The 17938-nt window shown below is 47.0% G+C and overlaps 1 protein-coding gene across 7 annotated transcripts in view; it reads left to right on the top strand.

Annotated features, from left to right (window-relative positions):
* The window catches only part of ROBO3 (roundabout guidance receptor 3), a 333100-nt gene that overhangs the window by 9280 nt on the left and 305882 nt on the right, over positions 1 to 17938 (top strand). The window lies entirely within an intron of this gene.

The following is a 17938-nucleotide window of genomic DNA, read 5'->3' as shown; positions in this document are numbered from 1 at the left end:
CCTTTCTCTCACTCACCCCCGCAACTGAAAGCAGATGGAGTGCGCCAGTAAATAAAAGGTGCGTTCGAAACGGCGAGAGGCAGGGAGGCTTCCAGCCAGACCCTGCTGCCTCCTAATGAGCTGCCTCTATGCTTAGCGTGGAGCATCAGAACGGGCTCCAAAGGGGCGGAAAATCTTTATGCATGGAGCGTGTGCTGCATAAGCAGCAGGACTGCTGCACTGCACAGGGAGATGAGGCGGCTTTATGAGCGCTGGCACTTTCCCTCTGCTTTGAATCTGCCCCATTAGCATAAGCTATTTATCAGGGTGATTTGGCAATCAGGAGAAGCAGGAGCTGTGCAGGGGAAACGGCTGTCTTTAGGGGAGGAAGGGCAAGAAGGCTCTGTGTGGGGTGGGGTGGCGAATGGGCTTGAGCCCCCACTTCTGCCTGCAACAAGTTTGGTTCCAGGTCCTCCAGAGCCTAGGAGCTAACTCCTATGGGTCGAGGTCCCTTGCCCCCCCCCCCAAATAAAATACAGCCATACCTCATGTTGCGTCCACTTCATGTTACGTTCTTTCAGGTTACATCCCGCGGTGACCCAGAAGTACCAGAAAGGGTTACTTCCGGGTTTCGCCACTCGCGCATGCGCAGAAGTGCAAAATGACATCACACGCATGTGCAGATGCGCTGCTGGGGGTTGCGCTCTTTTCATGTTGCGAACGGGCCTCCAGGACAGATCCTGTTCGCAACCAGAGGTACCACTGTATTTGAGGGGGCTGGGCCCCCCAAAGTTGATGGGCATTGGCATTCAAATTGTGTGTCGGTGCGCCATGTCATGTGATCAGTTATGTGGGGTGGGGATTACCTGCACCCCCTCCCCAAATATTTTATTCAAGTTGGCACCACTGCTCCGGAGTGGAACTGTGCTTTGATGAACAAATGTCTATATACAGTCGTACCTTGGAAGTCAAACGGAATCCGTTCCAGAAGTCTGTTCGGCTTCCAAAATGTTTGGAAACCAAGGCGCAGCTTCTGATTGGCTGCAGGAAGGTCCTGCAGCCAATCAGAAGCTGCGGAAGCTGCATCAGACATTGAGGTTCCAAAGAATGTTCGCAAACCGCAACACTCACTTCTGGGTTTGCTGCATTCGGGAGGCAAAACGTATGAGTGCCAAGGCATTCATCTACCAAGGTACGACTGCATACCCATAGAATAGGCCATAGGTTTGGAAGGGACCATGAGGGTCATCTAGTCCAACCCCCTGCAATGCAGGAATCTTTTGCCCAACATGGGCTTGAACTCATAACCCTGAAATTGAGAGCCTCATGCTCTACCAGCTGAGCTACATATACAGCTATGGTTTCTGGAGAAGCTGCGTTGAGAGCTGGTGTTCTAGCATAGCGGCTAAGGCGAAGTCTGCACCCTAATTTACCCCTCACAGTGCTACAATTCCCAGCACCACTAACAATCTGCAGTTCCCAGGATTCTTGGAGGGGGCAGGAGATGTGCTTTAAACGAGTATGGTGTGCACACAGCCTAAGACAGTGAGCTGCGGATGAGGTTCGAATCCTGCCTCTGCCACGTGGTCATGAGATGGCCTTAAGTACGCCACTCCTTTTCAGCCTGCGTTGCAGGAGGTTGGGCTATGGCTCTCTGCAATCCTATCAAATAAGCAAAAACTCTTCCGCCGCAAAAGAAATGGTTTCATCTTTAATGGCTGTGCAAATCAGATTGCCCCGTGACCAACACCTCCCTACCTGCAAACCAGAGATGCTTTATCAGCCACTAACATTTCCAAACCCGAGCGCACAGCCCTGTTTGTGCACCCATTCCTCTAACCTAGCCTTCCCCAACTGGTTGGCCTCCGGATGTTTTGGACTACAAACGGCCTCGGTCCAGTATACCTGAAGGAGCGTCTCCACCTCCATCGTTCTACCTGGACACTGAGGTCCAGCACCGAGGGCCTTCTGGTGGTTCCCTCATTGCGAGAAGCCAAGTTACAGGGAACCAGGCAGAGGGCCTTCTTGGTAGTGGCGCCCTCCCTGTGGAACGCCCTCCCACCAGATGTCAAAGAGAACAACAACTACTAGACTTTTAGAAGACATCTGAAGGCAGCCCTGTTTAGGGAAGCTTTTAATGTTTGATGTATCACAGTATTGTAATATTCTTTTGGAGGCCGCCCAGAGTGGCTGGGGAAACCCAGCCAGATGGGCGGGGTATAAATAATAAATTATTATTATTATTATTATTATTATTATTATTATTATTATTATTATTATTATTCCCATCACCCTGACCACTGGCCATGCTGGGTGGAATGGCTGATGGGACTTGTAGTCCAACACACCTGAAGAATTCCAGGTTGTGAAAGGCTACTGGAACGACTACTCTGATGTACTTCACCCCCTTCGCAGCAGCGGTTGCTTTACGGAGCTCTTGCAGATGTTGGTTTACTGCAGGTGTGGGGGGCCTTTGTTCCCCCAGATGTTGCTGGAATACAACTCCCATTGCCCCTGACCATTGGCCATGCTTTCTGGGGCTGATGGGAGTTGTTGTTCAGCAACATTGAGGGGGCGAGGGAAGTTCCCTACATCTGGTTTACGGCCTATGTGTTTCTGAGGGGTGCTTGATGCCCTGCTTTATGAAGGATATAGGCACCACCCACCCCCAGCAGCAGGGACATTAAAAGACTTTTGCATATGGTTTTAAAAAGCCATATTTCTACTTCTGATGCGTTGACACAGCTGGAGATGCCAGGGTGGTCCTGGGAAGGTTGCATAATTGGTGGTGGCTTTTAAAAGGAAAGGCTTGTTTGTGATTGACAGCTATTAGCTGGGCAGCCTGTGAGTGACAGCATCCTCCCCTTGACTCCCGGAGATGGCTGTTTTGTCATTGCCTTAGAAACAGGCCCCCTCTCACTGGAGTGCAGCCAGCGGGAATCAGCTGATCCATACGGATCCCGCTGAGGTGGGGCCTCCATGAGATTAGGACATCACCTGTCAAGAGATAATGGCTAACTCTGAGGCTTTCCAGAGACAAAACTCGGCCACAAAGCAAAGCTTATGAGGGATATTGCCAGGCCAGGATCACAAGGGCTGCATTAAGGCTCCAGGCCTAAGGTTTCACATCCCTGGTCTACAGTGACTGGGAGGGACTCTCTGGGGGACTTTTCACCAGCCTTAACTGGAGATTCTGGGGACTGGACCAGGGACCTTTTTGCATGCAAAGGATGTGCTCTCCTGCTGAGCCACACAGCCCATCCCCTGTGCAAATGTAAAAAAAGATGATGTTGGATAGAATCTAAGTGGTTATCAGCTGTAATGATTAAGATAATTGGGGAAAAAAGAAGAAAGAAAGGTGTAAAATTAAGTGAAAATTAAGGGTGAGGATTTGCTGAATGAATAATCTGAATTGGAATACAAAAAGGGGAGGTATGAGGAGGTCCGAGAAATAAGTTAAAAGAGAATAAGTGAATGAAATTATATGTGTTTTTAATTTTTGTATTTTTGTTTTTTGTCTTTTTTGTATAAACTTTGAAAAGTTAATAAATATATTTTTTTAAAAAAAACAAATGTAAAAAAAAGAAGGCCAGTGGATTTGGGAGAACTTTTAGGCACCTCTGATTTAGGGCATTGTTGCATCCAGGGTTGGCACTGAGGCTCAACATCATCAGGTGCCAAAAACTAACCAAAAACCTGAAACTGACACAGGGACAAACAGAAGAAGATGCCTTCACTGCAGTATGGTTCCCTTTCATAACATACACAGCCCAACAAGGCAACTACAAAAATCTGCTGACAGCGTACGGATCAATCTGGCTAACCTGATTCAAAAATACACACTCCTACCCCACTCACAAGGATGCGGGTGGCGCTGTGGGTTAAACCACAGAGGCTAGGACTTGCTGATTAGAAGGTCGGCGGTTCGAATCCCTGCGACGGGGTGAGCTCCCATTGCTCGGTCCCTGCTCCTGCCAACCTAGCAGTTCGAAAGCACGTCAAAGTGCAAGTAGATAAATAGGTACCGCTCCGGCGGGAAGGTAAATGGCGTTTTTGTGTGCTGCTCTGGTTCACCAGAAGCGGCTTAGTCATGCTGGTCACATGACCCGGAAGCTGTACGCTGGCTCCCTTGGCCAATAAAGTGAGATGTGCGCCCCAACCCCAGAGTCGGCCACGACTGGACCTAATGGTCAGGGATCCCTTTACCTTTTTACCCCACTCACACGAAAACAATTCTCACTACAGCTCACTACAACCAACCACACCCTAGGCCACCCCCAACCTCTCTCACCACCAAAGAAACAACAAGCGAATAATAAGAGAACCCACACGGGTAATGCTGACACAAAACCCCACACATACACTAAGTAGATGTAGAGAAGCATAACCACCTCACCCCACTCCACTCACAATTCCCCTCCCCCTCTTCCCCCTCTTTTCTTCCTAATTGTTTAAACCAATTCATGAACCAAGAACTTACACATTGGCCACTAATAATGAACCATATGTTGTAGGTGTTTTTCCACATTTATTACGCTATTTTTGTGATAGAAAATTACATGAGAAAACTTGGGATACTTATTTGTAGAGACGTACATAGTCAGTTGCCTCCCAAGGTCCCTATCCTGAATCCTAGAGCCCTATGATTGTCATCTTCCTTCTTGATGCTGCTGCTGAAAAAGAGAGACATTTCTTTTCTCCTTGGTCATCCAGAGTGCGCCCTGGGGCAGCATATTGAACAGGCACACAGCCCCTCTGGTCCCAGACTTGCACCCCACTGTGGTGAGATGTACTGTATTCCTATTTGAATTACAGTATGTACAAATCAGCTGAGATAAATTGCTCAGATATGTGTCCTCTTTTGTTGTCTTCTTTTGGGGATGCACAACCTCTCCTGGGATGCGCAAGCAGCCGTTCCGTTCTTGGCAGAGCAGCTGCTCTGCACGCATAGAGGTCCGCATTTGAACTGGGACCTTGTGGAGCTGCTGCCAGTCAGAGCAAGCTCTACCAGGCCTAAGTGGACAAAGAACCCGAGCTGGCGTAAGGCAATTTCTGCAGAGGGAACAGAGGTTAAGACATCAGGCCGTTGTCAGCCGAGGACTTTGTGGCCTCGTTATGGAAGCAAAGGGGCGGCTCTGTCGTTAGCGTGATCTATTTTTGATGCAAATCAACGCAGAGACCAGATGGGGTCCCTCTATCCCGTAAGGGACATGAAGGCTGCAGCTCTGCTTAGCCCGGTTAAGTGAAGTCCTGGCTTCCAGCAAAAGCTAAGAAGAGGAGGTCAGGAGTGGGCAGTGGATGGAACAGCAGCCAGGCAGCTGTGGGCATGTTCCCTACCAGAGGAGGCTTCTTCGCGCAACACTCCCAGAAGCCTTGCTCCCCATGCTGAGTTTGCAGAGAAGACTGTCATTAATTAGCTGCTTTGTCTCCTGCAGGCCGAGTGGAGCTGAGTTGCTGCTCAGGGCTGGCAGGAGGCAAGTCCCCGCTGCGAGGCGGCAGCAGGGACCGGAGTGAGTCGATAGCCTTTAAGAGGATAGCCGCTTCCCATAAAACAGCTCCTGGGCCCTGGCTTCTGGCAGGTCTCTCCTCCCCCTTAAACATTGTGTGGGGGGGGGAGCCTGTTGGTCCAGACCTCTGGCAGATGGAAGAGACAGCTGTTTGACTCAATCGGACACCCGTGGCTGGCTGGCTGGCTTCTGCCGCGCTGCCTAGGGTGCCTTGCAAGAATTTTTCAGCTGCGCCCCAAGATCAGCTCATTCTTCTGCAACGTGGCCCAGAGGTTAAGGCAACCTTGCCGCACCCTGAAGCAGATTGACTTCCAGGTGCCCCCTTCCAAGTCTCAGCCTTTAATTTGAATTCTGCACTTGGTGATGATAAACTAAAATGGGTTTCTGTGGGATGTAACATCACTGAAGCAGTCAAATACAGAATTTCCTGTTTGCTCCAGCCAGGAGGAATTCCTGTCACACCTGGTCTGGAGCATCCTCCCTGTGTGTGACCAGGTAGATGGGCATGACTCTGGCAGACCCTATAAAAGAGCCAATCACGCAGCCATCTCCCTCTTGTCTCTTTGACTCTTTTTGGCTACTTACGCTCTTTTGCTCTTTGCTGGCTCTCAGCCAGCAGCACATTGCTCATCCCTATACAAGATGAAGCCACACTTTGTATTTCTATAAATGTAACTGCAACTATAAGCTAAAGCATGCCTTCAGAAAACTACTGTGAACTGAATGTAAGTAAACTTTATGTTGCTTTTAATGAAGACTGTTGTATTATTATTTGAAGAGCGAAAGATAAGGGGAAACTTACCAGGAACAATCCGGACTGGACAAGCCAGACTGGATTGCTTAACTCAAATGATATTCATGAATCCATCAACTAGCTTCCAGCAATGTGCAAGGGAATGTGCTCTGCTACTTACTGTACAAGCATGAGTGAGGAGAGATAATATTTAATCAATATATCCTCTCCCACCTTTCTGCAGCATTCCCACACTAAGACCAGCACAAGACCACCATGAAAGATTCAGTGAACTATGTGATGTAGAATCCAGAGTTGGGGGGGACTTGGGTGCTTTATGCTGGGCCCCATAATTTTGTCTCCCTCTACCTGGCCTCTAAGAATCATGGGAACTGTAGTTTGTTAAGGGTGCTGGAAATTGTAGTTTTGTGGGGGGTAGGTTGTAGTTCCCATGATTATTTGGGCAAAAGTATGTGCTTTAAAGTAGGGACGCAGGTGGCGCTGTGGGTTAAACCACAGAGCCTAGGACTTGCCAATCAGAAGGTCAGCAGTTTGAATCCACGTGACGGGGTGAGCTCCCGTTGCTCGGTCCCAGCTCCTGCCAACCTAGCAGTTCAAAAGCACATCAAAGTGCAAGTAGATAAATAGGTACCGCTCCGGCGGGAAGGTAAACGGCGTTTCCGCGCGCTGCTCTGGTTAACAGAGTCATGCTGGCCACATTACCCGGAAGCTGTACGCCAGCTCTCTCGGCCAATAAAGCGAGATGAGCGCCGCAACCCCAGAGTCGGTCATGACTGGACCTAATGGTCAGGGGTCCCTTTACCTTTATGTGCTTTAAATGTGTGGGGTGTATGAAGCCATGAGCAAAAACAATTTTATTTTTATTTTTTTTATTTTCAATTTAGCCCTATATGGCAGGGCTAGGGAAACTTTGGCCTTCCAGATGTTTATGGACTACAACACCCATCATCCCTGACCATTGCCATGTTGGCTGGGTCTGCTGGGAGTTGGAATCCACCCGCTTCTGAATGCTCACAGGTTCCCCATCTCTGCATCCAGAAACTCTTAGCAAGGCAGCCCGACTCTCAAGTCCTTGCTTTGCATTTGAAAGTGGCTGCATTGCTTGGCTGGCGAAGGGAAATGTCAGAGGTAGAGGCAGCTGCTAATTGAGGAGCACCAAAGCCCCACCTGATGGCATTTCCAGCATCTGGGAAGCTTTGTCGTGCGCTTGCAGAATCAAGAATCTGAACCGCCTAACATCATTCCGATCACAACTTTCAGAAATGCTCTTGAGGAAAAAAAGAGGGAAGAAATGGTTTCTTAGAGATGCGTAGCAAAGTTACAGACATGATTTTGTACACATCCCAACCTATATGTCAGGAATGGGGAAACTTGGGCTCTGGCCCTTGAGGCTTTTCTATCAGGCCCTTGGGACTCTTCCAAGGCCACAACCCCTCTGCCCAGCCACAAATCTATCCTGATCCTGCCCCTTGAGTGCTTTTGCCCGGCTGTATCGATTTGTGTGCCTGTAGAAGCTTTTGTATGGGTGGAATGTCAAAATTATGGGTGGAATGTCACCTAGAAAGGGAGAAAACAGGAGTGCCTGGTGTGCTCTGGTCCACGGGGTCACGAAGAATTGGACACGACTAAACAACAACAACAAAATAGACAGGGAGGAGGTGCCTCTGTTGTTCTGCCTCCTCTTGCCTCTAACCCCACCCACCATGGACATGCGGCCCCCAAAAGTTTGCCTGTGAGGAAATGCAGCCCTCAGTGTCAGGAGCGAGCCAGCAGTAAATCACACAAAGCAAGTGGAGTTAACTTCTTATTAGAAAAACAACAACAGGATCTGCACAGGAGTGTGAGGCCCAATGAGCACAGCAACTTTTCTTGGGTAGGTCTTGCGCTATGAAGCCGTTGTGGAAACGCTCCATTTGTGTTCCCCTAGAGCTGCCTCAGTATCCAGTGTTAGTCCCACTCAGAGTAGACCCATTCAAAATAATGCATCTGAATTTTCACTGCGTGTTTACTCTGAGTATTAGTGAGTTGGAAGCAACCCACACTTTGTTCAGGTGTGATTTTAGGGTGAGTTTAAAGGAACTTTGCCCCCATCATCACTGCTAAGAGCTTCTTCCTTTAAGGCTTCTATTCTTGTGCCACCATGTGGTGAAAAAGAGTTAAAATGGGAAGGAAGGAAGGAAGGAAGGAAGGAAGGAAGGAAGGAAGGAAGGAAGGAATGGAAGGACACCAAGTCATGCCACCCAAAGGAAAGCAAGAACATAACCTATAGGGCTCAGCAAATATATTTTGCAACTTAGTGCCTGTTAAATCTCACAAGATTTACCCTTAGGAAAATGAACATCGAAGGAGCACATCATATTTCTGATGTGCAGACTGTAAGTGCCATTGCCTGTTGTACCCAGAACGGCACTAGTACCTATACACAAACACACACACACACACACACACACACACACACAAAGGGGGGGGGGTTAGGATCCTTAAGGGAAATTGTATGTTTGCAGAAGTAGATAGAAATGTGGGGGGTGGGGAGTAAGGGGAATCTTCCAAAAGCAGCTAAATAAGGACAGAGTGTGCTCACTGGTCACAAAATGCTAATTTGGGGTTGGGGTTGTGGGGAACAGATAAAATGGGGGGGGGGAGGAGGGCGAGAGAATGGAATGAAGTGGTGAGGATGTTCAAGAGAAACACTCCATAGTACAAAGGTTTTTGTAAGTCTCACTCTGATATTATATGGTGCTTTTGTGCTGCAGCAAATTCACATCTTGCTGCCCATACTTCATAGCAATGTTGGGGCCATCTCTGATCTTAGACTTGCACATTTCTTTGGTGTGTGCTTTTTCGGTTGTCTTTGCTGGAGTTAATATTGTCATAATATTGTCAATATTGATCCAGAGTAGATTCTGATGTATAGTTAGCAGAGCAACAACTTAAACACATTGTAGGAGTCCCAAAAATAGACCAGAGGCAATTGTATTTCATCCAGCAGAGCTTGACTGCTGTTGAAGGCAAATGAGCAGAATGGTCACAAATCCAATACATTCAGGATTGGCCCTGTCCATAAGAAGTCCAGTTGCAGCAGACTTAAATTAAACTTGCAATAAATTATAATAAGACTAAAACTTAACGCTATCTATGTACAGAACACCACACCAGAAGGAAAAAAGATGGAAAGAGTGAAAGCCAGTCTCCTTCAGGCCCTACTTTTATAGTCAGCGTGACCTTGACAGAAAGAGATAAGAGAACCAGTTTAAGCCAGCGGCGCTCAGCTTTTCTAACCTAAACATCATGAACCTTCTGCTTGTTTCTTTCACACAGAGAAGCTTCCAGAACCCTCTTGAATTAATTAGAATAGGAAAGATCTCTACACATCAGATCGATACTTTCTGCACTAAGAAATGCAAACTGACAAATATTGACCCACCTTTCCAGGGGTTAATATTAATACTTGAATGCGCTACATACTGGTTGGTTATTTTACTCCTTTTCTTTCTCACAGGGATGCAGCAGTGCTCTTGACAGTGTGCGCACCCAGAGACATGCACAGATCCCAATTCTTGTAGACACATGAGGTTGATGCTCATGATGTTGCTTGGGGTACTAAACCAAAACCATGCTGACCCCTAGTGGCTACCTGTGATAATTACAGAGAGTGTAGAACTTCCTAAGTGACAAATGCTAGATTTTTTAAAGGATGGCTCAAGTCAAGTGACAGCGCCTAGCAGTGTGCTGTCTTCTCTCCACAATGCATTGTGGGATTGGCCTTGCAGCAAGGTAAGCTTGGCTAGCTATATTTTGCACACACAGCCTAGGACTAATTTTAAAAGAAAGGGAAAATTTTTATAAAAGAGCAGAGCAGGACGTATCCTGGCTAGTGTTTTGCCAGATTTCACAATGTAAGAAGTGCATACCCTCCAACATTTCTCCAATGAAAATAGGGATGTCCTATTGCAGGTGGCTCTGTGGGTTAAACCACTGTGCCGCTTGGGCTTGCTGATCAAAAGGTCGGCAGTTCGAATCCCCACAACGGGGTGAGCTCCTGTTGCTCGGTCCCAGCTGCCAACATAGCAGTTCGAAAGCACACAGTGCAAGTAGATAAATAGGTACCGCTCTGGTGGGAAGGTAAACGGCGTTTCCGTGCGTTGCTCTGGTGTCGGTGTTCCGTTGCACCAGAAGCAGCTTAGTCATGCTGGCCACGTGACCCGGAAAAACTGTCTGCGGAAGCGGACAAACTCCGGCTCCTTCGGCCTGTAAAGCGAGATGAGTGTTGCAACCCCAGAGTCGTTTACAACTGCACTTAATTGTCAGGGGTCCCTTTACCTTTATTCCATTATTAATTATTATTATTATTATTATTATTATTATTATTATTATTATTATTATACCATGCCCATCTGACTGGATTTCCCCAGCCACTCTGGGCGGCTTCCAACATATATAAAAACCACAATAAAACATCAAACATTTGAAAACTCCCTTATACAGGGCTGCCTTCAGATGGTTTGGGGGGTTGCATAACTCCATACCCTCCAACATTTCTATGATGAATATAGGGACATCCTAAGGAAAATCGAGACATTCCAGGATCAAATCAGAAACCGGGACGGCTTCTGTAAATTCGGGGCTGTCCCTGGAAAATAGAGACTCTTGGAGGGTCTAGAAAAGCCCTATGGGATTAGGCCAAAGGCCCACCTAGTCCAGGATCCTGCTGTCACAGTGGCTATCCAGACACCTATAGGAAGCCCCCCAAACAGGGTCTGAGTGCAACAGCCGTCTCCCTGCTTGCTTCCCAGCTACTCCTGTTTGGAGCAACACTGCCTCTAACCCTGGAAGGAGTGGACAGCCCATTGTGGCTGGTAGTCACTGATATCCTTTTCTTCTGTGACTTCGTCTAACCCCTTTTGGAAGCCATCCACATTGGTAGAACGGACAGGGAAAAAACAATGCTGTCCAGGGTTGTAAAGACTGCGGAGAGAATAACTGGGTGCACTCTCCCTACCTTGGATCAAATCTATGTTTCCGGGTGACATAAGAAAGCTGCAGAGATAGCGCAGGATACTGCACACCCTGGAAATGATCTCTTTCAGCTTCTGCCTTCTGGAAGAAGGTACAGGGTTATAAAGACTAGGGCAAGCCTCCTGAGAAACAGTTTCTATTCAAATGCAATTTTAGTTTTATTTTTTATTTTTTTATTCAAAGTTATAACAAAACATATTTTCCAAAAACATATCCTTATTCTCTCCCCATTTTCCCTCCCCCCTCCCCCCACAAAACCCATCCCCCCACCCCACCCCCCGACTTCCCTCAGTTCCAGTCTTTGGTTCTGTTTTTACATGACAAGAATGTGTCTTTTTATTTAAAATGCATCTCTGGGTTATTTGTGGGGCCTGCCTGGTGAAATATACTTGGAGTCAAGTGTGGATTTCATGCTCTTTATTCAGCTCATAATAGCAAGGAATGGAATTTCCCCCAAATTGTCTGCTTTATATACATTATTTACACAATGGGCCCCACGTGATTGGCTAATTCCGGGATTCTCCCATAGGCCAATCAGGTTGCGGATTCACTTCCACCTGGAGCTGGATTGGGTGGCTCCTGTGGACCAATCAGACTGCTGCATTCTGGGTCCTATTGTTCTAGGACCAATCAGGCTGCTGCATTCTGAATTCTATTGTTCTAGGACCAATCAGACTGCTGCATTCTGAATCCTATTGTTCTAGGACCAGTCAGGCTGCTGCACTCTGAATCCTATTCAACTCAGTACATAACAGGTTTGATCCCTCTATGGGTGCATATCCCTGCATTGCAGGGGGCTGGACTAGATGACCATGGGGTCCCTTTCAGCTCTATGATTCTAAGATCCTAAGGCTGCTGTTTGAAAAAATTAAGAAATCTAAGGTTTATTGCCCCTGGCAAATGTGGATATAGTGAGTCATGAGGTTACCAAGAGGAAGCTCCAGTGCTAACACATGCAAAGGAAGATTGATGAAGAGGGAGGGAGAAAAGTAAAGCCTGAGAGAAAAAACAAAGGTACCATCTCTCAAGAAATGGAATTGTCTATTGCCCCTTAGTGGTTCAGGTTACTTATTGCAAGTGTTGCTGCTTTACTCTCAACAATTCCAAAAAACGTTTGTGTACACACATCACGAGGGAATCATACATTTTTTTTTTATTTTTAAATTATTTGATTATGATTAGCCTTATATTCTACTCACAAGCAGATGTATATATTTTATATTTCGGGCAGCTCAAAGTGGTTCTCTCAACCACGTCCCATTGTGTCCTCAGAACAGCCACATGAGGTAAGCTAGGCTAAGAGACTGTGACTGGCCTGAGTGAGCTTCATGTCTGAGTGAGGATTTGAACCCGTCTCTCTGTCCCCTTTGCAAAACTCTAACCATCTGGAACACTCTGTAACTGCCAAGCCTCTTCAAATGGAGACTGCAGTGTGGAAGCCGCTAATCAGGGGTCAGCAAACTTTTTCAGCAGGGGGCCAGTCCCCTGCCCCTCAGACCTTGGGGGGGGGGGCTGGACTATATATTTTTTTTGGGGGGGGATGAACGAATTCTTATGCCCCACAAATAACCCAGAGATGCATTTTAAATAAAAGGACACATTCTACTCATGTAAAAACACGCTGATTCCCAGACCGTCCGCGGGCCAGATTTAGAAGGCGATTGGGCTGGATCCGGCCCCTGGGCCTTAGCACCCATGCACTAAATTGTGATTCATCAAGAGCTTGGTGCTATGACTTGTGGATTTTTAAAATGACCACACTCCACATATTTGACGCCAGGATGCCTGTGTTAGCAACGCAATCAGCTTTTGCTTTAGAATAAAAGGTAAAGGGACCCCTGACCATTAGGTCCAGTCGTGGCCAACTCTGGGGTTGCGGCGCTCATCTCGCTTTATTGGCTGAGGGAGCCAGCGTACAGCTTCCGGGTCATGTGGCCAGCAGGACTAAGCCACTTCTGGCGAACCAGAGCAGCGCACAGAAATGCTGTTTACCTTCCCGCCGGAGCGGTACCTATTTATCTACTTGCACTTTGATGTGCTTTCGAACTGCTAGGTTGGCAGGAGCAGGGACTGAGCAATGGGAGCTCTCCCCGTTGTGGGGATTCGAGCCGCCGACCTTCCAATCGGCAAGTCCTAGGCCCTGTGGTTTAACCCACAGCACCACCCGCGTCCCTTGCTTTAGAATACTGGTGTTATTAATGTCATTATTATCACCACCTCGACTCTCCTGCAGTTCCTTTCCTTCCGACCTCTCTTTCCAACCCCAGCCACCCACTCACATGTGTCCTTGTGGACCTGCAGACCATATGAGGTAATGCCATACTATTTGGCATTAGTTTTTAAGCTGCCAGAAGACTCCTGGACTGCAACCGACAGACACTGGACACAGCTGCCCCTCTGGAAATTTGGAAACAGGAAAGTAATCGCTTCATGTTTATTGCATAACTGAACGATATTCTGGGGAAAGGAAATAACAACAACAACAACAAACAGAGGCTGGCGTGGCATGTTCCTTTTCGCTCTGCTTTTTATGTGGGCAGTTGCGGAAGCAGCTCTGTCTGTCTCCCACATGCTTTCAGTGCGGGATGACAATTGTGCTGAAGTTTTTTTTAATCTGTTTTGTTTTAATCTCTACTGCCCTCTTGTGGTCATGAAGGGAAGGTTCATCTAATGGAAATGTTGCGCTAGATTTGATTATTTAGTCCAGGGGGTGTGCAGAAGGCATCTTCTTTTCTTTTTGGCTAGAATATTGAAGACCCACCCAATGATGCAAAGATGCAAGCTGGTAATAATAATAATAATAATAATAATAATAATAATAATAATAATAATATTTATACCCTGCCCAACAGAATATTAGTAATAATAAAAAGCAATAAAACATAAAACATTTAAAAAATCCCTAAACAGGACTGCCTTCAGATGTCTTCTAAAAGTCAGTTAGTTGTTTATTTCCTTGTCATCTGATGGGAGAGTGTTCCACAGGGTGGGCACCACTACCGAGAAGGCCCTCTTTTTTTCTTTTCAATGTCCTTTTTTCTTTTTCTTTTTTCTTTTTATTAAATTTGCTTAGTAACATAACATTATTATATATATTCTATAAAACAAAGAATACAGAACAAAATTCATACATACTACAATGCCTAACTACATAACATTAATATATATGGTTTCTGAAAAAAAAGGCTTACATAACAAAATCAATTCAAAATACCATCCGGTTTACTTCCCCCCCCCCTCCCCACTCCAGCCCCCACTCCCCGGTCAAACCTTCCTTCTTCATATCTTTATCCATGTACACAGTCTGTTCATTCGAGCTTGTATGTTAGGGTCGGCTTCCCCTCTTTCTATCCAGTTCCTGTAAAATGCCCATTTATTTGTGATTCTTTGGCATTTATTTTCCCATCTATCCTCTGCCACTATCTGTGCGAATATTTCTGATTGTACGTATTCAAAAACATAACATTTTAATAAGGCCCTCAATGTCCTTTCACATAAAAACTCACTCCTGCCCCCCCCCGCCCCAATAAAAACCTCATCAGCTGAGCAGTTTTACTTTGCTTTACTCAGAGTAGACCCATTGCAATGACTGTGCCTAACTTAGACTTTACGATTGGCTCCAATGATTCTCCCGTTGGCAACAACTCTGCATAGAATTAATGTATGATCTTAGATTTAAACGACCAGCAGCAAAGCTTTAAATAGTTTCACGTTATGCCTCGGCTTTAAATGACCAGTAAAGGACAACCAGCCAGGTCTTTCCTCTGCCTCCCTTTTCTAACTCATCTGACCACCTCAGTAAATTTAGGCATCATGGCTGTGTGCCATGTTATATGAAACCATTCTTTACAGTTGGCATTATTTCAGTACTCCGTTTGGCTCCTATTAATGGTGGGGGTTTTTTGGGATTTTTTTGGTGTGTTTTTTGCTGCGGTTAGCAGATTTCCCACTAAATTACGATGCTCTGGATGTATATCATTTTGAAGATAATCTAAAAGAACATGTAATGGATTCAGTGGTATATTATATCCCATCGTATTTTGTATAATATTAATAAATTTCCCTCAGAGGCTGCTGGCTTTCTTATAGGTCAACCATATGTGCATATATAATCTGCTTTGATTGCCCCACACTTCTGGCACATCTCACTAGCATTAGGATCCATTTTGTTAGCTGAAGTGGAGTCAAGTACCTGTGGTATAATACTTTATAAAATTATGTATAGATGTAGATATAAAATTGTAAGTTCTTTTTAACTTCTGTCAGGCCCTGGAGCTGGACTCCCCTTCTGTAGGGAGAATGAGCCTGGGGTTTCAGAGTAGGAGGGGAAATTGCCCTTGGGGTAAGTCTCAGAAACACATACCCTACAGCAGGGGTCAGCAACCCGCGGCTCCGGAGCCGCATGTGGCTCTTTTACATCTTTGCCGCGGCTCCAGGGCAGATACTAGCAAGGGGAGGAGGCGCATTGTGCACCCTGACACTCCCCACTGTGGCGAGCGCTGTACTGGCTGTGACCTCGCATGGGGGCGGTGCGTGCGTTCGTCACGCACCGTCCCGACGTCACCTTCCCGCCCGCTGTCAGATCGGAGGGCAGTGGCGTGCATGCTTTAAATATCGCAATGGTTTTGCGGCTCCCAGTTTTTTCCCCCTTCGGAAACGGGTCCAAGTGGCTCTTTTTGTCTTAAAAGGTTGCAGACCCCTGGCCTACAGGAAGACATTCCACAAGAACAGCCTGTTGTTGATCTAGTTCCCCTTTGGCCTTACGTTGCCTCCGGTGTCAGGCTTTGGCTTCCTCCCCTCTTGGCCACGTAGATAAGCAGTACCAAGAGAAAGCAGTCTCTTACCAGTAACAGAAATGTTTACTAAACGCAGCAAAAGAACAAGCGACCCTCCGGAGAGTGCAGGTGCTCCCAATGAAGGTTCCGCCCACTTCCCTCTAGTCACTTCCTATTGGTGTTTTGCAACTTTGACCTGTTGCAGGACCTTAGCCAGACCTTAGCAGAGCATACGCAGAGTTCCAGAAAGCAATCAGGCAGGATGGACGAAGCAGGAACAAGACGCTGCTACTAGTAACTTGGTTACTTATAGATGTTTATTTACAGCAGACTCTACAAGTTACTACAGTGGTGCCCCGCAAGACGAATGCCTCGCAAGACGGAAAACTCGCTAGACGAAAGAGTTTTCCGTTTTGGAGGTGCTTCGCAAAACGAATCTCCTATGGGCTTGCTTCGCAAGACGACAATGTCTTCTGAGTTCCTGCTGGTTTTTTCCCCCTCCTCCCCTTTTCTAAGCCGCTAAGCTGCTTATCAGCTGATCTGATCAGCAGATAAGCCGCTAAAAGCAGTTAAAAGCCGCTAATAGCGCTAAGGCGCTTATCAGCTGATCCGATCAGCAGATAAGCCGCTAAAAGCAGCTAATAGTGCTAATAGCGCTAAGCCGCTTATCAGCTGATCCGATCAGCAGATAAGCCTCTAAAAGCCTCTAAAAGCCGCTAAAAGCCGCTAATAGCGCTAATCCGCTAATCCTTCAATGGGCTTGCTTCGCAAGACAAAAAAAAAACCGCTAGACGAAGAGAATCACAGAACGGATTCTTTTCGTCTTGCGAGGCACCACTGTACATACAAGAACAGATACGGATCTTAACTAGCTCTCTCTTAACAAACTCCAAACGACTCTCAGAACTCAGAACACCACACTGACCAACAAACTTAGGAGTCAATGGATCTTGGGCTGGCTCAGCCCTCTCCCTCCATGCCTCCAGGGTGCCCTGTTTTGAGCCCACTTGCCTGGATATTCAGAGACTGGAAGGGGAAGCTCCTCACCACTGGAGTGATGCCTGCATCACCCCTGGAAATCGGGGTCATTGGGAGGGTGTCTTAGCTTGCAGAGAGCTGGGTGGAGGGACACTTCTGCCCAAACCAGTGCCTTCCCCGTCTTGGCCCAGTCCAGTGCAAGGGGGTTTGATGTGTGCTGGATTGCTCTGCATCTACCCAGCTTATGGACCTATTTACAAAGCAGCACAAACTGTAGGTACTTGTGACCAGTTACTGCTGAGCTAGCGTGGAAGGACACTTATATGACACGTGCAGGAGCCCTCTAGGGAGAAGGTTCCTTTTCCAAAAGAAGAAGGCACAGCCCTTATCTCAGAGCCTCAAAACTATTTATTTGGAATCTGAGCTCTTGGACAGCAAGGATGGGAGAGGACTCTGGGCGTAGCTGTTTCCTGCCACCCCCCCCTCTTTTGTCTCGGGAGTCATGTTTAGTTTGCAGATCTCGGATGGAGCAAACAGCCAGCAGTAAAACAGAAAAGCCCCCCCCCCTTTTGCAGCCATCTAGCTCCCTCCCCTCACTCTCATTTGAGGCTCATGACCACACGAGCGACTGCTGCCAGGCTGGCCTCCTAGTGAACAGTTCAAGCCAAATGTTGGAGGTGGGTTGTGATGAGAGGAGGGTTGCGATGAGATCATTTGTGTTTTTCCTTCCAAAAGACCTAAGCAGCTGCAGGGAGGGGGCGATTTGGATCAGGGCCATGGGGCTGGCACTTTTCTCCATGAGCTTTCCTGATTTAAATGCCTCTGCACTTGCTATTTGCTCAACAGAGGGAAATGTACAGACACCGTAAGTCAGTGGAGGAAAGCCTAGTTATGCCCTTGAGGCTGTTTTGCCAAAGCCACAGATACCT

The sequence above is a fragment of the Podarcis liolepis genome (genome assembly GCF_965112155.1).
Source record: "Podarcis liolepis genome assembly, chromosome: 16".
NCBI lineage: Eukaryota > Metazoa > Chordata > Lepidosauria > Squamata > Lacertidae > Podarcis > Podarcis liolepis.
This window is presented reverse-complemented; position numbering and strand designations above follow the sequence as displayed.